The sequence below is a fragment of the Pseudophryne corroboree genome, chromosome 2 (genome assembly GCF_028390025.1).
Source record: "Pseudophryne corroboree isolate aPseCor3 chromosome 2, aPseCor3.hap2, whole genome shotgun sequence".
NCBI lineage: Eukaryota > Metazoa > Chordata > Amphibia > Anura > Myobatrachidae > Pseudophryne > Pseudophryne corroboree.
This window is the reverse complement of record NC_086445.1, coordinates 376,219,062-376,247,009: the sequence shown is the minus strand read 5'-3', so window position 1 is coordinate 376,247,009 and position 27,948 is coordinate 376,219,062. Positions and strand designations below refer to the sequence as shown.

Sequence of the window (27,948 nt, the reverse complement as noted above, 5' to 3'; positions counted from 1 at the left end):
GGGGATTATAATATAAATCCCTTTGTAAGTGTGATTGTGTGTACACTGAGTATTCTGATTGCACTCCAGGCAAACGTTAGGTTGCTTTAAATGAACACTTCAATTTATTTTCTAATAATAGGGTTCAAAGATACCCTTCATGAACAGCTACTATTTGTCACATCAATACTAATAGCGATCAGTTCGATAGTACATCTTAACAGTTAATTACACAACAAAGAAACAAAGGGATTTTATTTCACAGCCACTGGTAGTCTCAGTAGTTTTCTTTCCTGAAGGAGCAAAATGCTTTTACGTTAAATGCAACGAAATAATTAGCTTAGAGCAGGAATAGGTAGATACACTTGCTATTGGCAACTTTACATAAACAATGCTATATGAAGCAGGCACTGGCAATAGATACCTTTATATCTATATTAGAAATGGTACCAATCAATATTACCTCCCCTTATAGTCTATACTGTGCAGTTTCTAATGGCCATAACGTTGGTGCACATGAAGTTTTTGTTAATTAATAGTATCCCATGTGATACACAGTCAGTGTCAACTTTTTGTATATTGTGAAGGATAATCCTGGTTAAATCCTCTATGCAGCTCTCTATCAAGCAAGTGTGGTAAAATCAAACTCCGTATTACACAATATTAACTGTTACTGACAAAATCCAGATAACGGAGCACTAACCGAGGCACTTGGTAGCAGGGATCTATCCTGAGGTGAATTGTATGCAACTGTCGATAACAGCAAGTAATCTGGCTAGGCTGTACTGTGCTATCACTCCTTAGATGCTAATGGTTACCTAACATCAATTATTTGCATCCAATCTAGCTTGCTATATTTTGCATGAAAAGTTTCCTTTACTTGAAAGTAAGAGGCGACAACAGCGTTGGATAACTACAAATCCACAGCTGGAAGATAACAAACAATTACAGTCTCTGTGCTGTTGCGGTGGTAAGTCTGTCTATGTGGAAGGCAAAGGTAGTACAGTATATTGTGTCGACTAAATCTTTCTCCTCGGCACGGTATTTTACTGCTTCATTCAGCCCAGGCAGCTTATTTAGCTAGGTGTGTTCAATAAATGTCACTTTAGGCTGAGTAAATGCGGAATTGTGAGGTGATTCGTTAAATCCCCTTCAGTGAGAGGCCACCCTATGTCACTGTCTCTGCGGGCCCACCTATAGCCTTGTATGGGCTGTCCAGAGCCACTTCCCGCTCTCCCCTATTAGTACACTCACTTCTCCAGCATCCTCCAAGCTCCGTTCAGGTTGGTCGAGCACTCCAATGTCGTCTCGCTGAGGGCATCTCTGGGGGAAGGTCTCTGGGGAGTGATCAGCAGCACTGAAATACAGCTTCACCGATGACTGTACTTCTCACAGCTGCTCATGTTTCTGTCCCCAGTCGCCTGACAGAAACCAGGAAAATCACTAGGTTTTCAGGAACAGCCCTTCACAACTCCCTCTGCTTCCCAACTGCCAACTGTCCCAGCACCTGGCTGTAACTGCCACAGCACAAACCGGCTCTCTCCCTGGGATCCATACATCTCTTGCTGATTGGTCAGTGTCCTAGTGCCAGGAACAGCACTCAGGGCACAGTTAACCCTTTCCTTGCTGTAGTATTAATAGTGTCCAGCCAGGGCTGCATTCAGTAGGGGAAGTGACACAAAAGTCACACTACAGTTCATGGGGTGCCACATTTTTCACACATGTTGGCTTCACTGGGTGCTAAGTCCCTGATTGTACACTGCTGCCACCAATGCATGTTGTGGCCACAGGATGGCTTAAGATATACCCTACTGTCACCAATGTATAAGGGGATTAACATACAGGGCATCTTATGCATTTATATCTATATATACTATTACAATCAGCATAGTCAAGGTGTTACACATCCCCCCTCTAAAAGAGTGCGTGTCCTCACGCACAACAATTTTATCTGACCATGTTGCTATCCAACAGCACTAGGTCCCTAGTGTCTGTATTTCAGAACATATTTCTCGTTTACAGAACCCCTAACACAGTCCTCGCTTGCTACAATGTAATCAGGAGGCATACATAAACAAGTAATTCCTAACGAGTTTATGATAACATTTAATTTATACAATTTACACAACAAGTAGGTTACTTTCTGTATCGTAAGGGCAGAATGCCTTTAGTACTGCATTCTGACCTTCTGACCTCAACCATAGGTGAATCACACTCTGAGTTGTTAGTTACTGTTGGGGGGGGTCAAGTCTGAGCTTGGTAGACCTTCCTAATGATGGCTCTGGAGCTATGCTCCTGATGGAATGGGTTGTGACTGAACTACCCATGAACATTAGGAGCTCAATGGGATCCTCAAGTGGGATATGTTCCGATAATCCCCCACCTTCTGCCCCTGGTACACCCTCTTCCTGGGGAGCAGATACTTCAGCAGTACAGACCTTTAGTTGGTCTCTAGACACATTACTGATTCGTCCATCTCGTTCTCTCTGGACACGATAGATGTAAAGACCATCATGCGGTACACTGACTATTGTATATGGGATATCCTCCCACATCGCATCTAATTTACTGTTGCGATGGTTCTTCTTCTTCCACACTTTATTGACAACTTTCAAGGTGGTAGGTCGGATGTGAGCATTGTAATATTTTTCTTGATACTGGTGCACAATTTCTATTCTAGACTTAACAATCTCCTGAGCTCTCGCACCCAACCAGTTTGCAAATCAATGGACTTGTGTAACTCTGGGGAAAGTTCCAAATCTTTGGGCAACTTGCCCTGTCGGCCAAACAGCAAGTAGAAAGGGGTGAACCCCTTTCACAACCTAACGATTGTCTGGAGTGCATTAATAATACTTACCTCTCTGTGAAGATCAAGAGGACTGAAAGTAAACAGGTACGGCCAGGGGCGGATTGGGAACAAAAAGCGGCCCTGGAAAAATTTGTACTAGTGCCCCCACATGGGCAGCACCAGAGGTGTAAGGTCTAGCCATGGGCCATGGCAGCAGCACCCTCTCCCCAAGTCTTTCCAGATAGTGGGCATGACCAGCATCAAGGGGGAAGTTAAAAAGAAATAAAATTAAATATTAAATATTATGAGCACATTATATGATACACCTTCAGAATTTAGGAAACTATATAATTATTTAGAAAGATATATTTTCTTGCTTATTACACCAACCGTATCCCAATCACTATTCACTCAATCTTATATGTCAGCCAAGCAGGCAGACAGAGCATACACTAGATCATCTGCAATCACAGGCTAAGTGGCAAAGTAACTGTCATATATGCAAATTATTTTGCATCTTATTCATTATGTCTATAGAAAGGACCACATGTCCTCAAACAAAACAGGCCCCTCAGGTGCGTCGACCCACCGGGAATCTTCCCTGTAAACCCTATGGCCAATCCGCCTCTGGGTACGGCATCAGAATACACAAAGTGCACACCATCACACTTACAAAGGGACTTATATTATAATCCCCAAGGGAGGATCACATTTGGCGTCATGAACAGGATGGCTGAAGATATACCCTACTGTCACCCATGTATAAGGGGATTAACATACAGGGCATTTTATGCATTTATATCTATATATATTATTACAATCAGCATAGTCAGGGTGTTACACTGTCATAAAATACTGGCCTCCTTCAGGCATTCTTTTGCACATAACAATTCTGCTTCTTCTGTGGACTTACAGTAAAAGGTGTGTATATAGTAGTATACTCATCTATTGATCAAAGTACAGATAAATAGCCGGAATTCCTTTTATCAAATGCATACAGTAACTGCTTGAGAAACACAGGATAGAACAACGGCACTGCAGAATGCATTGGGCACGGGATCCCGGCGGCTAGCATACTGATGCCGGGAGCCCATCCTCCAGAATACCGGCAGAAGGTGAGTGCAATGAAGCCCCTTGCAGGCTCGCTATGCTCACCATGCTGGGGGCTTGGTGGCTCACTGCACTCGCTACAGGTTCTATTTTCACTCTATGGGAGTCGTGGACTACATCCCCTGTAGAACAGCCAGTACAAGGGCTGGTTTAAGGCTTGTGGGGGTCAAGGTACAGCTAAGTTGTGGGGGCACCAACTAATACAGTTGATGCCATTCCCCCTTATCCCCGAGTCCCTAATAACAGCAGCTGTCAATAGAAAACACACACACTGGATGCGGACACACACCGGACACACAGAGCAGCAGCCTGAGCAGGGGCCGGGAGAGCAGGGAGCCAGGACAGCGCACTGAGTCCTGACATCTTGGCAACTCCTCTATCATTGCAGCGGACACGGGCAGTTCCAGGACAGTGTCTCGTGGGTTTTAATGTCCCATGAGACTGCATAGTGAGGAGCACCTCAGTGACTACTGTTAATGAACAGCTGTGCCACGGTAGGGAAAGGACACACAGCTATATGTTGTGCTCTGGTTAGAATAGATGTTGTCAATTCTGGGGAGACAGTGTGTGGGGGCCCCGGGACGATCACCCCTGTCACCCCTCCTATAATCCTGCCTTGGTCAGTACTCTGGTACTGTCATACTGATTAAATAGAGCTGGAAAATGCATTAACTTTGTATTTACTCTTAATAGAACCTCTACAGGAGGGGCAAGTACTGTATGATTACAGGACAGACTTATTTTCATTTAGACTAAGATGCATAGGCGTGCGCAGCACATTTTATTAGGGGGTGCTCTCTTGGAGGGGTGTGCCTAGCACCGCCTTTTGGGCGTGTCCTGCACCCTCTATTGACAGTCAACGCAATATAAAATATCCACCCTTGTACCAATCCTAATAATGCAGATGCATTGTCAAATGTTGTGGTGTGCACCAAGCTGTAGTCACTCACTGACACGGACAGTCGCAGACTAGTTACTGCTGCTACTGGAAAAACGCGTTACGTGTCAATGCTGCTGCCGACCGCCTGCCAGAATTGAATTTGTCTTCCTAAAAGGAACGCTAGCTGCATGCTGATCCTCATCAGTGGCTGGCGTTGGCATAGAATAGAAGGAGAGAGGTGGGCGTGTGACGGGTGGGCGTGCGAGCAGCATGATGTCATCACATCACGCTGTTTTTGTACATTGAGGTAGAGTTGGAGTTTGAAAGCCGGTGGCAGTGGCATCCTTGATTAACCCAGGCATCCGTTCAGTAATGCAGTCCTGACAGAGTGCAACGCAGAGGGGACATTAATCAGCCTGCTCAGCGATCGCTGCATCAGGCATCTGAGATCGGGTTGTCGGACATTAGGGGATGCCTGTGCGCACCAGGCACCCCCCCCTGCGCACGCCTATGCTAAGATGGAACTGATATGCAGATTCATTCTGTCAACAAGGTACAGTAGTATACTGGCACTGGAACAATTTTTATCTAAGCAATTGCACCTAGTAAAAATTAATTATGTGCAAACAGAATCTGATATTCATGGATACCTCTTTCAAAATAACAGGTACTGTTGTGAGCTGAAAACTGGAAAATAACCTATAAACATAAAAATATAAAGCATTCAATGAACCTTCCTGTCTCGTTTGCAGTTGCGTATCCATAATGGGTCCAGTATGTTCAGGGTATCCACCCAGCACATGCTGCACCCATTTATTCTGTACTTACCTCTCTCTCTATAAATATATAGCGGTGCAGCGTTTAGGTACAGTATTGCGTCAATAAGCAGTTATTTTTAGGTTCACCAAATAAAATTAAGCTTTTATTGATAACATACATAAATGAAAATAAAAATAATATCCTAGCTCTCACTCGGGACACTAACTCACTTCTTGCCCCCTATCTAACAGCTATCCTTCAACTCAGAGTCTCAGACCCAGGCTTGGACTGGCCCACAGGGGTACAGGGGAAACCACCGGTGGGCTCCACAGCCTGGGGGGCCAACCTCCTGCTCTAAGGATCAGGTTCCAGACTGTGCACTTGCATTATACATTATACATATGTTACCTTATACTGGACAATGGTGTATTTCCTACAGTGCATTGCTGTTATTAATCTGTTATTAATCAGGTACATTATCATGCATGCAGCAGCTGAATTTACTATATATATTTATGAAGGGGCCCAAAAGTTGCACTCTCTAATGGTTAGTTAAGCCAATGAGCTGGCAGGCCACCCCCCCTCTGCAGACTGGCCACACCCCTAACATGGGCCCCTACAGCTGCATTTTCCCGGTGGGCCCTACATGCCTCAGTCTGACACTGCTCAGACCTGTCTGTGTCTTGCAGGTTTGGCCACAAATAAAGGCCTGGCCTAGCTTCCAAAACTTTACATGCACAGTCACAGAATTTAATGGTCCCCTCTGCCTCCTGCAGATTTAGATACTGGCCTCCTGGCTCTCTGAGTTCTTTGGGGCAAATGTTCAGTGCATCCAGAAATTATTCACAGCGCTTCACTTTTTCCTTATTTTGTTATGTTACAGTCTTATTCCAAAATTGAATAATTTCATTTTTTCCCCTCAAAATTCTACACACAATACCCCATAATAGCAACGTGAAAACTATTTTTTTTTTTATATTTTTGCAAATTTATTAAAAATAAAGAAAACTAAGAAATCACATGTACATAAGTATTCACAGCCTTTGCTCAATACTTTGTTGATGCACCTTTGGCAGCAATTACAGACTCAAGTTTTTTTGAATATGATGCCACAAGCTTGGCACACCTATCTTTGGCCAGTTTCACCCATTCCCCTTTCCAGCACCTCTCAAGCTCCATCAGGTTGGTTGGGAAGCGTCAGTGCACAGCCATTTTCATATCTCTCCAGAGATGTTCAATCAAATTCAAGTCTGGGCTCTGGCTGGGCCACTCAAGACATTCATAGAGTTGTCCTGAAGCCACTCCTTTGATGTACTGGTTGTGTGCTAAGGGTCGTTGCCCTGCTGAGATATGAACCGTTGCCCCAGTCTAAGATCAAGAGCGCTCTGGAGCAGGTTTTCATCCAGGATGTCTATGTACATTGCTGCATTCATCTTTCCCTTTATCCTGACTAGTCTCCCAGTTCCTGCCACTGAAAAACATCCCCACAGGGGAGGGAAAAAATGAATGTATTCCATTTTGGAATAAGGCTGTAACATAACAAAATGTGGAAAAAAGTGAAGCGCTGTGAATACTTTCCAGATTCACTGGAGAAGTGATAAAGCAGTGATAAGTGGAAGGGGATAACACACCTGCCAATCATTATAGATTTGAAAAATGATAGTTAGGAGCTGATTGGCTGGTGCGTTATCACCTTCCACTTATCACTGCTTAATGCCTGATTTATCACTTCTCCAGGCTTAACATATCTACCCTTTTGTCTGCTACAGTCCCATTTGGACTGTCTCCGGGTTTAGTATGAAATACCAACAATCAAAATCCCAGCTGTCAAAATCCCGACAACGCGAAAAAGGTTAAACAAGGCATATTCAGGCGATGGGTGTATGAGATTCTTTACTAAGCTGCAGCCAGAAATATATGAAAAGAAAGTCACTCCCACAGTAATACAAAGTAAAGCAGAATGGAGGCTGCGCTCTAATATATCTAGACAATTGTGGCTGTTAACAAGAACATTTGTTTTTAAAAGAATAACAATTTAATAAAAAATACAAAATATATTATGCATATAAAACACTTGGAATAACATGAATTCATGTACTATATTTAAAAGAGGTATAAATTACACTGAATATTTGGTCAGGAGATAGATCAGTATTTCATTGCAGGAGTCTGTTCCAAAGGTATACCCTTGTTTGGTATTAAGTTAGATTGTAGCAAGAGTCTCTTACATGTGGAGAAAGTCTAGTAGATAATACAGTGGTCGATTCACTATTAGAGGTATTTGCAGCTTTGGCATGTCCCGCTTTAGGGATAAGTTCCTCACGCAGTGCAGTATTCGTAGTAAACCGGAGACCCCTATGAGTCTCTTTTGATGAGATGATAATTACCAAAGGCTTGTTTGGCTCCAAACTTGTAAAACGTCCTGACCAGATAAGCAGCACTGATGCGTTTCGCTGCACATAGCCTGCAGCTTTTTCAAAGGTATAGGGCTAGATGCATCATCGCTTGGAAAGTGATCAAATGGAGAGTGAAAATCTACCAACCAATCGGCTCCTAACTGCCATGTCAAATGCTGAAAAATGGCAGTTAGAAGCTGATTGGCTGGTACTTTTTCCACTTTCCATTTTATAACTTTCCAAGCGATGATGCATCTGGCCACAATGTGCTGTCTCTGTTTGGGGTTTATATACCCTATCCAATATGGTGGCTTAATTGGCACCTGGATGATTAGTTCAAACAATCAAATCTAATATGCATAAAAACAATATGCAAATAAAAAGGAGACAGACTAATCCCTGTAGGGGGACATTTCACATAAACAAATTGATAGTTCTATATTTCATTTATGTTTTACATAGAGAAAGATATAGTTCCAGCCAATCATTAGTTTTGTTTACCCTGATATCACCCAGGGAACAGTTCCTGGTGTGTCTCAATAGGTCAAATGCGCATCATGTGATGCATCTGAAACACATTTGATAGCCGGTCACGTGACTGAAGTGCCCCAGCACTTCGGCTCCCTGGAAGTCACTAGTGATGGCGATGGCCATCGCCCCCACCGCATACTTGCCTACCTGACCCTCTCCATGAGGGAGAAAATGCTCTGTTCCTGGACTTTCCTGGTAATGTATGATTGCCATCACCTGTGGTGAGCTAGTTAATTGATAAGAAAGGTGTTTCACCACAGGTGATGGCAATCATACATTACCAGGAAAGTCCAGGAACAGAGCATTTTCTCCCTCATGGAGAGGGTCAGGTAGGCAAGTATGCCCCACCGCATCATCAGTACTGACGTCCCGACAGATGCGGGGGGAACCGCTGCCATGGAAACGTCAGACGCCAGCACAGCCACAGTCTTCCCATTAACCTGTTGGTTTTGTAAAACCACTAAAGTATAGTGGGCATATTATCAAGGTGGACAAGATTAGATAATAAATACTGAGATATTAAAGCATCGTGGAATAACGTATTTAGAAAAGGATTAGTGTCGAACAGCAGAACATAAATTTTCATTGACATCGTCAAATATTACATCACATTTGGCTTAAGCCATATGTAGTGGTCTAAAGCAGGAACAGAGGCTAAGGACGAAGAGAGAGAGAGAGAGAGAGTGATAAAGTGCTCTCATCACGCTAGAAGTGCAAGAAATCATTCTCACCTCAAATGCATTATGCAAAATATGGTTCAGTAAACAGGATATGTACAGAGGAAGGTAATATTAAAATTGATGTACTTGTTGAATGGATATACTGTAGGTGCAGGGGCTGTCAGATGATCATATTCAGCTCTACTGCTTCATTTAAGCCTTCTCAGTAGATAGACCCCATTCTGAACATCCAGTACACTTCTTGTTGACATAATCTTTTGAAACAGTCACATCCCCTGTTTCTTAGTGGGATATGTACTCTTCCTATTAATTTGAGACTTTTGGGGTCACCATTATGAAAGTAATTGAAATGCTGAGAGACACTATGGGTGAGTCTCTTCAAAAATATTTGTACGGTGTTCGAGAAATATAATTTTGAGCTTCCTCGAAGTGCAGCCTACATATCTAAGGCCACAGTCGCAAGATAAAATATAAATCACATGGATCTAGTTGCAGTTGATATGACTTTTACTTTCATACTGTTTTCCCCCTCTATCGGTCTTAACATATTGTGTCTTATTTTCTATGTAATTACAAGTGATGCATTTGTTTCCTCCACATTTATGAAAGCCTTTTATTTTACATGAAAGCCATGAATCTTTATCAGACATTTGTTTCTTTTCAGGTCTTAAAAAGCTAGGTGCAAATGTATTCCTCAAGGACCGACATTTTCGGAAAACAAACACCGGCTCTACTGGGAGTATGTCTGTTAGTATATTATCTTGTTTGAGTATATTATAATTTTTCTAAACAATACGTTTGATTTTTGGACAATAATCATTGTATGTAGTAATAAATGCCAATTGTTGTTCATTATTTGGTCTCAGAGTTTTTATCCATCTCTTTCATTTTGGACAGTAACATGTCTCTATCTATCATCTTGACTTTCTCAAGTGCCCTCAGTAGGACCACGTCGGCCCTGCTCCCGACCCAATATTCAGGGTCATTTATACCTCTTTTTAATATAGTAGTAACATAGTAACATAGTATCTGAGGTTGAAAAAAGACAATTTGTCCATCGAGTTCAACATATTTGTGGTCTCCTACGCAGTATTATTTTTGGACTAATTTTGTCTGATGCTGTACATCAATTCATGTTATTTCCTGTGTTTTATATGCATAATATATTTTGTGTTTTTTATTAAATTGTTATTCTTTAAAAAAAAAAAAAATCTTGTTAAGAGCCACTATTGTCTTGATATATTAGAGCGGAGCCTCCATTCTGCTTTACTTAAAATCCCGACAACAACTGACCGACATTTAAATGTCGGTATTTTGACCTTGTCTGTATTTTAAATGTCGGTATTTTGACCTTGTCTGTATTTTAAATGTCGGTATTTTGACCATGTCAGGATTTTGACCTTGTCGGGATTTTGACCGTTGGTCAATGGTTGTCGGGATTTTGATTGTAGGTAAATTGACTGCATCCCCTGTCTCCACAAGCTAACCTGACTGGCTTCCACAACTCCACAAGGCCTGTATACATAGGCAGAGGCCTCACTTGAAACCTAATGGGTTAAACCTGGGCAGGTGCAGTATTGTAAATATGAAGGCTGGAGGAGGGAGTGAGAGAGAAAAGAAGAGGAGATAATGGGTCAAAAAGAGGGGGTGGTGGGAGAGAAACAGACATGAGACAAACACGAGATAGACAAGGTGAGGGGAGACCGGGGATAAGAGAGGGGCAGAGAGAAAGGTGAAAGGGAGAGGAACCCAGCAGATTACTACATAATTCTTAAATCATTTTTTTTATTGTTATTCTTAACATGAAAATAAATAAATATAGATTTTTTTCAATGTCAAAATTTGTTGTTGTTGTATATACTGTAGATTTGCATGCAGCCACCAGGGGGCACTACTATGTGTACTGGTGAATATATAGTATGATGTGAGAATTTAAATGTGTTCGGAATGGGGGCAACGCAAATGTATAATATATAACTCATCCTCTCTGCCTATAAAATGTGAACTTGTCAACAATTTAAACTAATTCCAGCTACAGCTGGTAACCATAGAAGGGAATTCCAGCAATGTGCTACTCAATTATATGAGGCCTCATGCCTCTTTCTGATGTGATTGCTAAAGGTATCTTCGCTGTTCCTGCAACAGGTACAATACTACATTCATTATTTTTTTTATGTAACTGTTTATTGATGTTTTTATTATACAGTAATGAGTGGAACTGACATCCCAATATCAGAGAAAACTGATTTAATTGACTGTATCTGCTACTGTACATTTATATGTTTGAAAACTTCAGAGAGCATAAACAGGGGTACACACGTAGAGGTGTGTGCTTAAATTCTAAGCAATCTGACTAGATTGCTTAGAAGTTAAGCACACATCGATCCGTGTGTATGCCCATAGCGATAGCGATGCACGGCCCCGCGCGTCGCTATCGTTGACTCTATGCATGCCAAATCTAGTCAGATCGCTCACTTCACTGCTGGGTGAAGCGAGCGTTTTTTGTTTTTTTTTCCCCCTGAGTGTGTGCTGAGCGTCCATAGGTGTGTGCTGAGCGATCTGTGCTAGATTGCTCAGGACACATCTCTGGGACACATCTCTCCATGTGTACCCCCTCAACAGATCTTCTTTGAGTAAGGACTGTTAGTGCAAAGTATAGACTGTGATGGGTGTGAAATAAACAATCTTTTTTTTCTTGTAAGTGAAGGTAGAGACATGCTGGAGAGAATACAGCCTGGATTTGGCATATGGAACGTAGAACATTGACAGAGTTTATAGGACTGTCTCGTCAGACTGTTGGAGATATTGAGGTAAATATTGATAATGCTGATTTGATTACGTTATAACCTTCACAATAATGGGTAAGAGACAGTACGCAATTGGCGTATGGGGTACCGTAAGGGTACGCACTTAGCGTAGCATACGCTCGGCCGTGATCGAGACGCACATGCGGCACGCTCGCTCACAGCTTAATGAGTGGTGTCGAGCACGCTATAGGCGAGCGACTACCGTAATGCTACGCTACCAGCGTAGCGGACGCTCGAGACCACGAGGAGATCACGAGCGGCGCAGACGCTCACAAGATGATAATCAGTAAACCTTGAATGTAACACACAGAAAGGATACTCTTATGCTGTAAACCTTGTTCTGAAACACTGTAGCGATATAACGCTGCTTAACCTGATTAACACTAAAGCTGTTTGAACGATCGAGACGCTCCTATTACCCTCTGCAATGTAATGAACACACAATACCGTGCTAAGGTTCCAACACCTTTACTAACAAGCTATTAGTTATATTGAAAAGGGGAAACAGTTACAAGTCATACACTACAAGCTAACATATAATTCTAACAGAATATCTAGACAGAAATATACAATAGCGTCACAATCCTATACTATAACAGAGAGAGGGAATGGCCAATACAAACAGAGAATAAGTTGGTTTGCAGAGAATTACTTACACACACTGGGAACGATCGCTGTGCAGCCTGGTACCAGCTCCGAGTTAGTCAATATGAAAACCGTTTGTGGAGTGAGAGAGCTTTCCAGGCTGGCTGATCTTATATACACTGAGTACAGTATACTACAAAGGGACCTATAATCTCATTGTTCGTTGGACACAGGAATGTCTCCTCGTATCATAACAAAAGGTCATAGGTTAGTTTGAACAGGTGGGCTGTGACTATATCAAACTGCTCAGGTGGGAGGGAATCTGAAGATTCCCGCCGCATGGGTAATGAATCGCAAATATATGAAATGTCCAGAATCTACTAATGGCCATAACTATACGCAGGAGCGATTAATCTTTACCTAACCAACACCGGATTGTTGCTATTAAAATGTTCTTTAGTTAGGTACCAGACACAGCTGTTCAAACCCTGTCTGACCCTTCGTACCATACAAAGAGGAATTCCTCTGTCCAGCGACCATTTACATTAAACAAACTTACAGTCATTATTAAGGGGAACATTATCTATAAAACATACTATTTGGTGTTATTATTTAACGATTGAGTCGCCCGCTAGACGCACACAAACTCTACCGTAAATGCACATACCACGCGCTCGAGCGCATGGCCGAGGCGCCATCACGCGGCTGCGAGTATCCGCACGCACGGGAGAGAATGTGCACGTGCAGCAGGCACGCGCATGAGGTGAATATATGGCAACGTGTAGCATGATATTTTTCTGACTTTGACAATATAATAACCTCCGACTGCAGGTATTGCCTGATGAGCCTGCCTGATGTTTTAAAGTACAGTAGCATTCATCGTTACCTGTAGTTCGCAGTTAGTTACATAGGCCCCAAAATTGTCCAAAGTGAGGCCATCATTCTATTCCATTGTAGGAACAATATAGCAACTGCAATATAAATGAATAAACGTTTCAGTCTAACATAATATCACCATTTAGTTAAATAAATGGCAGTCCATAGCCCGAACTTTGTGGGCCCCATAGCAATAGTTTCAATGGTCACAACCCCAGAGATTCTAGAAAGAATCCTCTCTCCGCATTGGTTGTTCATTTTATGCCTTATTTCGTTTCTAGTTAACTTTATTATTCCATAGTAGTGCCATAGTTCATATCATGCACCAGAGTAGTGCCATAGTTCACAATCTACCATACAGCAGGGCCGTAACTAGGTGTGTGCCAGTTGTGCCTTGCACACAGTGCAACGGCACTTTGGGCACACCATCTGGCTCCCGCACGGCTGCTGCCCGCTTTCTCTCACTGCCTCCCGCCGACTACCGTTGCATCGCTGCCCTCGCTGGGGGGGGTTCTAATAATTTTTTACATGTAAAGAAGCCGAAGCCGCAGGCCGCTAATTAAGCACTGCCCCCTCTAGACTTTGGCTCCGCCCCTTCAAAGACCCACAAATCACGGGTTGTGCACTTGTGCTGTGTGTGTCTTGGTACTTGGCAGCTGCTGTAACCTCCGACTACCTCAGTTCCTCCACTGGCTGCTGCATCCTATAACTCAGGGGCATTCTAGAGAGGAGGAGGCCCGTGTGCAGGCTTTGTCCCGGCCCCTCCCCTCTAGCCGGAGACACAGAGACTCTGACCACTAGGGTCCCTAGTGATGTCCTAGAGCCTAGGGCGCATGCGCAGATCTCTGGGAAAATGACGTAATGGCCATTTTCACAGTGATATTCCTACTGCGCTTGCGGGAAACACCAGGAAAATGGTGTGGCGCCATTTTCCCAGTGATTTCTGCAGCGCTGCTGCTGCACCGTGGGACTCCGGAGGGTGAGTATTAAACATAATGGTTGCAGGGTGTGCTGTGTGGTCCACCCTGGAGGCGGGGGGCATGTGTGCAACGCACACACTGCACCCATTATAGATAAGCCAGTGCTATAACTGCAGGCCCATTATCTGATCCTCTCCCTGAAGACAATTTTAAGTGAAGCTATTCCAAAAATACTTATATATACCATAATGTGTAAAAGGGGACTCTACTTGCAGTATTGTGTAAAAGAGAACTCTACCTGCCATAATGTGTAAAAGGGGACTCTACTTGCCGTACTGTGTAAAAGGGAACTCCACCTGCCATAATGTGTAAAAGGGGACTCTACCTGCCATAATGTGTAAAAGGGGACTCTACCTGACGTAATGTGTAAAAGGGAGCTCTGCCTGGCGTAATGTGTAAAATAGGGCTCTACCTGCTGTAATGTGTAAAAGAGAGCTCTGCCTGCTGCAATGTGTAAAAGAGAGCTCTACCTGCTGCAATGTGTAAAATAGGGCTCTACTTGGCATAAACTGTGATAGGGGCTCTACCTGGAGTAATGTGTAAGTGGTGCTACAGTGTGGTGTAATTTGAATAATGGAGACTACTGTGCAGCGTAATATGAATTGGTATTATTTTGTGGCCACGCCCTTATATTTTGGTTTCGTGCCTATGGCACGACAGTCAATAGGTCGACCACTATTGGTCGACATGGACATGGTTGACATGGGGAAAATGTTGACACAGTGAAATGGGCGACATGAGATTTTTTAACAGTTTTGGTGTCGTTTTCTGCGCAAAATAACCAGGATCCCTAATTAGTGCACCACGTCCCATTGCATACTGCTGCCAGGTGCCTTGCTCCACTACCGCTGCACTTGGCACAGGTTACTATTCCCAATCACAGTCCATGTAGATGGTAAAGTATGAAAAAGGTAAAAATATATTTGTTTATTATTTTTTTTTGGGGGGGAAGCCATGTCAACCTTTTCATGTGTCAACCTGTCTGGGGTCTACCGTTTTACTGTGTTGACCTTTTTTCCATGTTGACCCTGTCTATGTTGACCAATAGTGGTCGACCTAAGTACTGTCGATGTACCATCTGCATGCCACATTATTATGCCACACTACAGTGCCTCCAATTTATATTGTGCCACATTACAGTGCTTCAGTTCATATTATGTAACATTATAATGTCCTCCAGTTCATGTTATGTAACATTATAGTGCCCTCCAGATCATATTATGTAACATTACAGTGCTCCAGTTCATATTATGTCACATTATAGTGTCTTACAGTTCATGTTATGCAACATTACAGTGCCCTCCAGTTCATGGTATGTAACATTACAGTGCTCTCCAGATCATATTATGTAACATTATAGTGCCCTCCAGATCATATTATGTAACATTACAGTGTCCTCCAGATCATATTATGTAACATTACAGTGCTCTCCAGATCATATTATGTAACATTATAGTGTCCTCCAGTTCATGATATGTAACATTACAGTGCCCTCCAGTTCATGTTATGTAACATTACAGTGCTCCAGTTCATATTATGTAACATTACAGTGCTCTCCGGATCATATTATGTAACATTATAGTGTCCTCCAGTTCATGTTATGTAACATTACAGTGCCCTCCAGTTCATATTATGTAACATTACAGTGCTCTCCGGATCATATTATGTATTATAGTGTCCTCCAGTTCATGTTATGTAACATTACAGTGCCCTCCAGTTCATATTATGTAACATTACAGTGCTCCAGTTCATATTATGTAACATTATATTGTCCTCCAGTTCACGTTATGGTTCATTATAGTGTCCTCCAGTTCATGCTATGTAACATTCTAGTGCCCTCCAGATCATATTATGTAACATTACAGTGCTCTCCAGATCATATTATGTAACATTATAGTGTCCTCCAGTTCACATTATGTAACATTAGAGTGCCCTCCAGATCATATTATGTCACATTATAATGCCCCCAGTTTTGATTATGCCACACTATAATGCCCCCAATACATTATAACATACACTACCCCAGTAGGCAGCATTATCCTACATAGTAGACTAGTAGAAGATTATGGGTTGATTCAGAGGTGGAGTTAACGCTGATGTTTGTTGAGTTGAGCCATATTTTTTTGCAATGCTGACACGTATGAGTCGCACTGCACAAGTGTGGGGATTGGTTAGCGATGCAATCACAGTGAGAATTTCAATGTTTCTAGGAGGTAACACTGGTGGCTTGTCAAACAAAGGAGTGTCGCAGTCAATAACTGGGTGTTCATTCAGCGCTGTGCTGACCCCGACATATTAGTTCCAAGAAACATTATCAGCAGTGTCGAAGTCAAAAATATTACATAGAAAGAACATACAAACTCTACACACATATGTCGCTATACTTGCAAATACGCGCAGCGAGCACAGCAATATATGGTAACACATGCATTTACACGGACATGCCACAGAGATGGATTCGACACTTATTTCATACAGTACATAATTATAATAATATCAAGCGTCAGACATCATAATGATTTAATATTATATAATGAAGTAATGTCATGTATGTGTATTATTTGAACGAAGCAAGATATACCTGTCATATTTACTATTAAAGCAACCAGATTAATGTGTAGATTCATTTGATACTTGTTATTAAGTTGTAGGACATTGCAACAAGGAGTTATGATTAAATGTATGAAAGCTAAAATCACTCTTATTAGGATGGTGGACAGGAAGCTCAGGCCAGCCCCTTTTGATGTCTTCAAAGCTGAACCTGTTTAGCATATACAAATAGACTAGTGACTCATCATGAATGAGAAAGTTCCCTCCCCCAAAACTAGATAGCACATTGCTGATCACACAGGAGGCAGTTGCTGTTTTTGTCCCAGACGATGATGGAGTGCCTGCATAATTTTACACAGAGAGAGAGAGTGATATGGAGGGACGTATATATTAAGAGAAAGATATGGTAATTGTATCGCTGGCCTGTATCTGTATGTATTATGTATTAACTGCTTACTGTATGAGTTGTAACCATGTAACTATAGGTATACTGTACATTGTAATATATTGAATCCATATCCTTTTAATAACAAATATATACATCAATGAGCTTTGGAACTCAGATAATGTGTGGGTGTATTGATTTCTCTTATGGGATGCAGTGTTTTGCTATGTATAGTGCACATTCATGGCACATGGTAATAAGAGGTGCAGGCGTTTACAATATATATTAGAGTGGGCATTTTAAATATTTGTTAGAAAGCAATTTGGTATTTACAGATGAGGGCTCTTTCGGGATATCATGGTCTTAATGATGCACTGTACATTATAAATGTGACGCTATGGTCGATCAGCATGTGGTGGACGCATCGTGAAGCTGAGAAAATCATATCCGTGTGTTCTGTTGTGTTATCAGTAAGCCAATGATATGAAAATTCAAGGGACAATGTGTTTCTCATAATATTTAAGATGCTAAAATGTATTTTTATTGTTGCAAAACAAAGTTCAAATAAGTCACAATGTGTTTGATTCAGATTGGATTGTTTATCTGTTAAGTAGATTTAAAAGTACATTTAAAAGTTGCTGCATAGCCTTGATATAGTTTTTTTTTAAACTCAGGCCTAAAATAACTTCTGGTGCTTGTATAATGTGTGATTTCTTTGTGACAAAGGAAACCGCATGGTCTGTCCTCCATTTTGGACTAACCACATGGCCTGTCCACCATCTTGTGTAAACCTCATGGATGTGGAAGGGGGAGGAGCAGTGGCCATTTTAGGAAGGTCACTTTCTAAATAGCTGATTTTCAGTCTGCTCAGAACAATCAGTTTCCTTTGTAACATCAAGCACCATTTATGAGTTACCAATGCATTTATTTAACCCATGCCATAGTCAATTTCAAATGGTTTCAGTTGGCCCTAGTGAGAGTAAATGGTGAGATAAGGTTTTTTTTTCTTTCCTTCTTGTCTGTGCGTAATTACTTGACATCAAGTGGGGGGTTGCAAACAGATAGAAAAAGGAAAGAAATGGTTTTGGTTTTTTTCTTTTCCTTCCAAGACTTGTAGAATCTGCTTACTAGGGAGGATAGCCATTGAAATGCAAATTAACCTGTGTAACTGCTTTTTTTTTAGCAGTGAAAAGCAAATAGCTTTGATATGCAAATAAGAGGTAAGGTGTCTCATAGGAGACCAGTGAATGGTACATATATATATAATATTATTATAATTATGTGTATATTTATATCAGTGTATGTTCTGCAGGATAGCTATCCAATCTGAATCATATCATTTAAATTATAGATTATTGCTAGATTCATTTAGATCTGTGTGAAACCGGATACATTTGTTGCTGTATAGGTAAATTTGAAATAACAGTATTTAAGGAAGTAAGTGTAAAGACACAAACACAGTTCTGGCATGGTTGTTAAGAAAAAACTGGGTGTTGTGTTAAGTGAGCGATTATAGTTAGTATTGCTCACATTTATAGAGACTGTGTGGTTTGTTGAATTGCGTACGCACATTGGTACACGTGGTACGGAACGTGAGGACAGCGTACAAAAAAAGATGCACATGGTGCAAGGCCGCACACGTGGCATAGGGGTACGCACGGTTGTGTAATTACGCAAGCTTGCGTAGGGTTGTGTGCGCATAATAAAAGCACATTATATTTGTTCAATTAAGGTGGGATAGTAGACATTTAATACAATAGCACATAACTACCCGGTTTCTAAAGCAGATTAGTATAAAACTTTAGTTTAAAAACTGTATTGCCTCTGGGGGTAAAGCTGCCAATCAGAACGAGTGAAAATTTTCTGTACAGAAAAAAACAAAGCATATTTGAGTGAGTGAAAGCGGAGTGAGTGGAGCTGAACCCAGGAACTAAGTGGTCTAAGTGGTCTAAGTGGCTGGAGTGGTAACACTGGGTTAGTAGAGGCCCGGTGGCGTATGGTTCGCTACCTTGCATGATTAGAACTAAGTGGTCTAAGTGGTCTTAGTAATCCCATAGAACTAAGTGGTCTGGAGTGGTCTAGGCTAAGTGGTCTACAGCAATCGTAGGGCATATAGATAACTAGTATCTATAGGTTGTGCTATTGCATCGCATGTCCGTGTGTTCTGCACAGCACAACGTGATACCATTGTGTCATATGCGCTGTGGAAGAGCATACACAGACGTGATTGTATAGACAAAGGGGTTTTCCTGTGATAACATCGGGAAATCTCCCTGGTGGGCTTCATTGGAAAGGGTGAAGGATAGTTATCTAATTTCTCTGTTTTTAACCCTACAAACAATTCCAGTTGAAAGATACCGAAAAGGAATTTTTCGCTGCCTCTCACAGGAAAATATTCCAACAGAACTTCCACCGAAAGAAATTACGGTGCTGTAAGGTCTGATAGGAGCCCTAAGTTGGGTACATCGCCTTCGCTATCGACAGTGTATGGTAGTACCGGCCAACGTGGGCGAGAGGGGGTGGAAGCGCTCGGAGAACTTTCACCGTCGCCTTATATTGAGTATTTTGGTATTTGTGGGAATAGCCGAGAAGGCAAGACCCACAAATAATGGGAGCCAGTTGCTCAACTAAGGGACGTATGGTAGGCAGGGTTCAGGCAGAAGAGTTGGGACCGAGAAGGTCAGACTAAAAACCAAGAAGGTATTATGTGTGGAAAATATGGTCCACATGCTGAAGTTTTTTGCAATGAATGGTTACGTTTGACTGACAAAGATAGGGTACCATTCCCTAGGGTGGGCAGCTTTGAACCAGAGGTATTGCAGAACTTAAGGATAAGGATATGTCTGATAAAATCCCGAAAACAAAGGGTCAGACATACAAATTGTCAAGAGGGGTTGGTGAGTTTAATCCTAAGGTAGTGCAGGTGGTATGTCTAACCAAAGTCATATAAGACAAGAATGGAAATATAAGGACTGTTTGAACTTGTAGCAACAATAAACAAGTAGAAAGAAAAAAAAATAGAATGCAAGTACACGGCCATATGTAGATGTGGAAGCAGTTACGGCCAACATATAAATTATAGAAAATAATAAAAATATGAAAAATATGACTGTAACCTATATATGTACTAATGAATGTTGAAGTTTTATTTAGGAGGAGAAGGTGACCTGATTGTTTTCAGCCATTTCTCATGTACCCAGAGGAGTATCCAACCAGTAAAAGAAGAGCAGTAGCCTGTGGGGGAAGTGGCTGAGACCAGTGGAACAGGTAAGTATGGTATCATTCGTGTACATATATAGTAAAACCCAAAAATAAAACAAAAAAATCAAGAAAGTAACGTCAGAAATGGAGAAAAACCTGTCCGCACATTAGTATTTGCCAGTAGGAAAGCGGACAGAGACAAGGTAACACCAGGGTATTTCTTTCAGTTATCATATAAGAAGTATTCATTCCTAGTAATGCCCCTAGTCAAGATGAGCTCAGAAATGTTTGTTGAACCATGTACAGACCCTTAATACGGGATGAGAAGGATTGAATGAATACTTCGCATGACCTAGAAGCTTGTTAAACTTTTTTTTTTTTTGTCTTTTGCAGTAATAGAAAACTCTCCATCTGGATAAGACCACTGGTAAACACTAATTCGGCAAATGGGAGGTGGCTGTCTCTGTGCTAATGGACGGGCTCAATAAGGCATTGAGGGTCAGGGTGCAGACTTCTTTGCAAAATTGGAAAGGGGTCACAGTAGCTAATCTTAGAGATTGTGCTATTGAACATCACAAGAATAGTGCTAGGCGCAGAGAACAACAGGTGGAGAGGTTGAGGACGGTAGGTATACTAGCACATACAGGAAAGACCCATCAGTCCAAACCCCAGATCCCTAATGGTCAATAATATGTTACACTTGTAGGAAGGAAGGACATTTTGCCAGAGATTGTAGGAGTAGTAGAACACATCGTCAATATAGACCCCCTAGACAGAAAACACAAGCCACATTATTAAACACATAGACGGGACCAAGGGACATATAGTAAGGAATCATAAGCCATATAGAAAACACAGATTCGGCTAATGGGAAGAACAAAATAAATGCAACATTACCCTTTGACAAAACTTGCTGGAGTTAAGATGGGGCCTCTAAACTTTTGCTTTTTTTTTCCTAGCAGAAATGGCCCCTGATTAACTTAATTTTGTTAGATATGATATACATATACTGTGCTCCCGCTCAGGAAGTACAAAGTATGTTAGACACCCACGAAGACTAATGTTACATTTCACTGTTCTAGATGCATGTCCATCACAGGTAGAGGAAATTATCTCACAGATACCAGGTTCCCTATGAACTTAGGATGGACAGGACACTGGATTGATGGCTGGGATAGTCCCAATAGCGATACGATAAAGACAGAATTTTTTTAAGGGGAGTAGACCAAGTAGAGAATCACTTCCCCGTAGTGCCCAATCCAGTTGTCAAATTTTTATAAAATCTTCACCTCTACAAACTCATCTGTCACCAACCTCTATTCTGTTTCTCTTCAGTTTCCTCTTCATCTTTTGCGTTCACACAGGGTGGTACAATACATGGACCCAAGTACAGTTCAAACTCCACATGTCCTTCAGAGTTCTGCCCCAACCCAGTATATCTCAACAGCACGATAACACCAGTATTACTGCAGTGTGCCTTGTCATGCACAAAGGGTGGAGAATGGGAATACTGGTGAAGGGAAATTTTGTATAGACACTGATATGCCTGTTGGCGAATGGCAAACCTGACATTTTCTTTTTCATTTTCTTCTTCCTTCTCTCCTCTAGAGATGTTTCTTTTTTCTTTTCTTTTTTTGGGTTATGCTCATGGTACTCTACATTGCAAACACACGATAGTAAATTAAAATGAAAAAATGTATGTTCCCTACAGGAAAAGGCAGTCTGGAGGACAAAGGGGTATGGCCAGGAGTCCTCAGGACTGTGGACAGGTGGACACGGTAAGCCAGTAGCCCCCAGAGGATACCTTCCAAGTCTAGATGAGGTGGCACACGGTCTGACTCATCTAGGCAAAGAGGGTATGTGCAGGCTGATGAGAGCCTACTGGTGTGCGCCAGGATTCTATTCTCATGCAGGTAAGAGAGCAATGACCTGTCTTAATTGCTTGAGAAAGAATATTGGTAAGGCAATACCAACAGAGCCATCCCATATCCCTCCTGCAGACGGATCTTTTCAGGAAATACAAATCGACTTCGTACAGTTAACACTCTTTAGGAATTATTGTTATGTATTGGTGTGCACTGATTTTTTCTCAAACTGGGTAGAGGCATTTCCTGCCGCCACGGATGCTGCGGTGTTTACCGCAAAGAAAAATTGCGCAGAAATTTGTGTGTAGATAATGGTACCCCTAGAAGTAGGAGCAAAGCTTGAAATTGTACCATTGTGATCATAGATACTGCCAATAGTATTATGTAGCATCAGAACAACTCCCAGATCTTCACTTGACGAATCATCCTCTTCGAAATTTGTTTTTGTTTTTGGTATTTGTGTCTTTTTGGGTTGTTTTTGGAAGACAACCTCATGTCATGATTGATCCGCACAATGATCAGAAATACACCAATGAGGTGACAGTACAGTACCTTATTGAGATGAGCCAGCATTTGAGAACTTGACAAAAGAACTTGAAACTGTTGATTGCTGGTATGCCAAATACTAACTGTCTTGATTGTGAACCAAGAGACTGTGTGATTGTTCTTACGCTCAGGTTGCCTAATAGACAGGTGGGAAGGACCATACCAAGTTTTGTTGACAGCACTATCCCAGTGAAAGTAGCCGAGAGAGAGAGACTTGGCTCCACGATTCCCATTGCAGGAAAGTCGGTAGTCCAGAAGGAACTTGTAAATGGAGTGAGATCGCAAAAGTATCACCAGAGACTCTGTTCCGTGAAGACTGAGAGGCGGCACTGTTGAACACTACCTGAGCGTACTAAAGGATTGCAGAAAGACCAGTCATTGTAATTGATTTGTTATGAACAAGAGTTGTTTTGTTCTATTTCTCTTTTCTCTGTTTCCCGCTGACAAGCATTTTTTTTCAGGATATTCTATTTTTGCGAGGTTTTTTTTTATGAGGAGTCGAATGTGGGACTGGAACTGGTTCTGGAGAAAGGAGTGATTTCCTTATAGGATCCCAGGATTAGCCGATCAGTTTGTTAAAGCCAGAGAAAAATCAAAGTCTAGTAGTTATGGAGTTCGGAGGTAATCAGGAACAATCAGACAATGGCTATTCACACATTGCAGATAAAGAGCTCATTAATATATGTGGAAGAAAGGTTTATGAGTGGCTCTCCCCAAACTCCGAAGGTTTATGTTATTTAGGAAGGACACTACTTATAACCCTTGTTCAATTATTAAACAGACCTAGCATACGTTCCAGAAATGGAAACAATGTTCAGAAAATGATAGGAATATGTAGATCATGAAAATTTTATATGTCACTTTCACGATTTGTTTGTGTCTTCTTCATCTACCCAGCAGAACCTCAATTAAATCCAAACATCAGTGTACAAAGACGTAGGTACATGTATGTGTGAAATGTTCATCGCAAATCAGACATTATAGGTCAAAGCACTGTCCCAGCATACTCTATAGGTTGAATGTTGTCCCACACCCAACCAGTGGTCCCGTGACCGCCGAGTGTATATAGAGGCGATCAGTGTGTGACTGATGTTGCGTCTCTGTACAGAAGCGGCAGATTAGAGGGGCTGGTGGTGGGCGTCTCTATACAGACCCTAGCGGCTGTGGCATTAGCATATTTTTACAGTACCAGTGCATACAAAGATGCAGTCGTGACTGGATAAGCATCAACTTCTAAATAAGGCCATATATCCCATTGACCTCTTATCTCACCCTTTTTGCCAATGGAGACTCCAAATCAGGAACGTGTGGTGAGGTAAATGGCTGGGGAGGCACTGGCTAGTACCAGACCCAGATTAACACACAATATATGAGCCCAAGGGTTCATGTGGGCATTATACACAGGTGTGGCAGTATATACTGCTGGAAATTTGGTGAGTTTTGATCAGAGATGTGCAGACGATAGGCACTACCTCACCTGCCATAGACTTTTTACTCCAGAGTTTTGGCTATAAAAATGATTAGACTAATACAAAACAGATATTTCTAATATATTCTTTGTATTTTTCATATATTTTATAAAGTCAAAACTCTATTTTATACGTTAGTATGACAGGAAAGGCTCTGCCTTACCTGCCTCACCCCAGCACATGTCACTGCTCCAAATGCTCTATTACTGTTTTTGAATGGCAGCCTCACATTTGGAGGCCTTCTGGGCTGAACAGACTGCAGTTTATTATAAGTATAAAAACAGAGGAGGAGGAGACTGGGACCAACCATTCCTGCCTGAGGGGGATACTCCCTATTGCAGGAGATTTATTTTGAGCTGAGAGCTTATATATTTCATTACATTGTCCCTTTCTAGGACAGTCCTGGGTTATCCAATTAGCTGCCGAATTTGCCTTGCAGGGAATAGCTGTGGGTTCATGCCCAGAGCCATAAAATAATCTGTCTCTTCCCCCAAGCAGTAAACTAGAGGTTCTCAAATGTGGTCCTCAAGGCACCCCAACAGTCCAGGTTTTAGGTATATCCATGGCTCAGAAAAGATAGTTCAATCAAATTCACCGAGGTGCTAATTAAGTCACCGTGGACAAACATGGTGATAATGTTGATATTATCTTAGACCGCAAAGCTATACCTTTAAATACACTATTACCGTGGAGCCGTTAATGGCCGCTAGATTACGTGCACGTGCTACGCACTCCGTACGCTATTTGCGTACAGAGTCCCGTACGTGGTACGTACTTGATGTACACACGCCGCGCTGAGTGTACGGAGTACACACAGCGAGCGCACGCACAATTGATAACCTTTTAAATCTTGTTAATGATACAATGTAATGATATGCTTACACTTTAAACCCTTAACAGTAAAGTACTGCAACGATGTTATACCTTTAAACCTTAAGTAGCGCTGGCGATACAAAGTACCCGCAGTGCGTACACCTTATCAATGCTATACACCTTATACCGATAAATCTACTTTAAAGCCCATGCAGGAAAGTGAAAACACAACACTGTTTCTGTAGTTGAAACCACAGGGTTCTAAGGCCACCGTGGATTGATTCCAAAAGATAAAACAATACAATTTATACACTACAGGCTAACAAGTAAATCTAAACAGAATAATGGCTACAGAGAATGTACGTACGTGAGAATATTCGCAAGCGCAACCCGAGCTCAGTCCTTCGCTGGTCATACAGATAGCGTTTAGAGTCTTCTGACCGGCCAGGCAACAATGGTCCTTTTATACACAACATGCATACACATACAATGGTCACTGTAATCTCATTGTTCATTGGACACAGAGATAAGTCTCCACATTACAGCAAAGGTCATAGGTGGATTTGAAAAGGTAGGCGATGTCTTTCCTCAACTGCTCTAGTGGGTGGTATCCTCTGGATTCCCGCCGCATATGTAATTTACAGTAAATACAGTTAATGTTCATAATCTACTTTTGTACATAACTATACGCAGGAACAAGCGATCTTTCTCTAACTAACACCGGAATGTTACCCTCATAAAACCCTACAGCTGGATACTAGACATCACCTTCCAACCTTTATCTGACCCTTCCTATCATGCAAAGGCGAATCTCTCTGTCCAGGAACTGTTTAAACTAATAATACTCGCTGACATGGTCTAGGGGAACTATATCTAAAATGTACGCTATATGGGTTAAATATGTAATGTTCTAATAACACGCTACACGCTCACAAACTCTACCGTAAATGCGCATACCACGCGCCAAGGCGCATGACCGTGAAAGCTCCATTACGCAAAGTGCGGATATGTGCACGCACGGCAGAGCGAGTGCACGCGCAGCGGCATGTGCATGGGGTTAGTACAAGGCATATGTATTACGATATTTTTTACTTTGACAGTCCACCCTTTGGCAGTCAACAATAACTGCCACTATCTAAACATTAAACAGAAAAATATACAATACAATATCTATAAAATAATTGGATGGTAGGAGGAGAGGAGTAGGCGGGAAATGTATGGCCTAGTGGGATAGTAAAAGCATGTATGTATGAAATCCATGTCTGAGGGGCATGTATCATCGTGCCGTATATGTTCTAGATAAGCTTCGAGGTATTGCGAAGTATACATTAAATCCTTCTTATCCCGTATTAAGGGTCTGTAAGTGGGCCAACAAACACTACCGAGCTCTTTTCGGCTTCTTGTTCCAACAAATGGGGTGCACATTTAGTTGATGATACATGGAGGGGGAACATATGTGAATGCTAATATGTGGATATCACCTGTCGACTATGTGTGATACTACCTGAAGGTTGTAGAGATGAAGATAAGACACGTATCACAAATACATTCACATAACAATTGTGCAATCATCCTTGGGTGTTGGTTGAAGTCTTGTCCGGATGGGTGTATCCTTGCTGTGGGTGATAATCAAAGTCTTAAAAAGTCTTTAGAGTGTCCATCAAAGTCTTTAGTGTGTCCATCAAAGTCTTTAGAATGTCCATCAAAGTCTTCAGAATGTCCATCAAAGTCTTCTTCCGAATGGATGTATTTTTGCTTGAGGGGAAAACAAAGGAGAAACGGGTGAAAGAAACGGACCGTGGAATCACGTCTTATCACAACATTGTCTCGATTGATGGGTCATAAATTAAATCAGTTGTTGTAACAATGCCCCTGCTCCTCAAACTCATCACTTTGGTACTGCGCTTGCGCCGCGTTAAAAATCGAACACATCTGAGGGGCGTGGCCTGGCCGGCATCAGGGAAGGTCGTAATCAGGTGGAGCTCCGGCCTGTGTCCCCTTAAAGCTGTGCCCTGCCCTGACTAATATAGGCCCACAGCTCATTTCCTCCCTCACGAGCTAGCTGTGCTTCCTTGTGCCCGGAGGTCGGTGCTGCGGAGTCGGGGGGGCCCTCCATTGCCCCCTGCGGATTGCGGCCTACCTCTGCTGCAGGAGCCGGGGCCTCGATTCCGGAGACGAGCCGCCGGGCGGTGCTGCCTGCTGGACCCGGGGCTGCCGTGTCGCTGACCGCCTCCCCTGTTAGGACACCACCTCTCGCCGCTGGACGCTCCGCCTGTCGGGCCGGGATCCCGACCGAAGACCAAGTGGTGCGGAGCTTGCTTAAGGTAAGGCCCGGGGCGCGTGTGTCGGGCGGCGGCCATCTTGCGGTTGGCGCCGCTCGGCGTCCGGGCCCTGCAGCACAGCCCGCGGCGGCCCTCCGAAGCTCCTGGGCCCTGAACACCCTCACCCACACCCCCAGCGCTCCCACCGGGCTGCCTAACCTGCCTGGCAGCGGTGGACGACGGCACGGGCCGCGGGAAGTCCCAGGCTTGAGGGCTGGACGGCGGCCATCTTGGGATTGGCATCGCCCTCACTATTCTCCAGGAGGGACAGCATCCAGAGAGCTGACACACAGAACCTCCTGCAGCATCCCCCCCTGACCCTGCTGGCTCACAGTTCTTGTGTATGCAGCCTATCCCCACTGACACCTGAGTGGGGTCTAGATGGATGCGGCAGACACTGCTTTCTCCCTCTGTATTACCTCCACGT

The 27,948-nt window shown here is 42.5% G+C and overlaps 1 protein-coding gene across 5 annotated transcripts in view; it reads right to left on the bottom strand.

Annotated features, from left to right (window-relative positions):
• Positions 1 to 27,948, bottom strand: part of LOC135020940 (protein-lysine methyltransferase METTL21E-like) — a 70,334-nt gene that overhangs the window by 7,722 nt on the left and 34,664 nt on the right. The gene's annotated exons all lie outside the window — the stretch shown is intronic.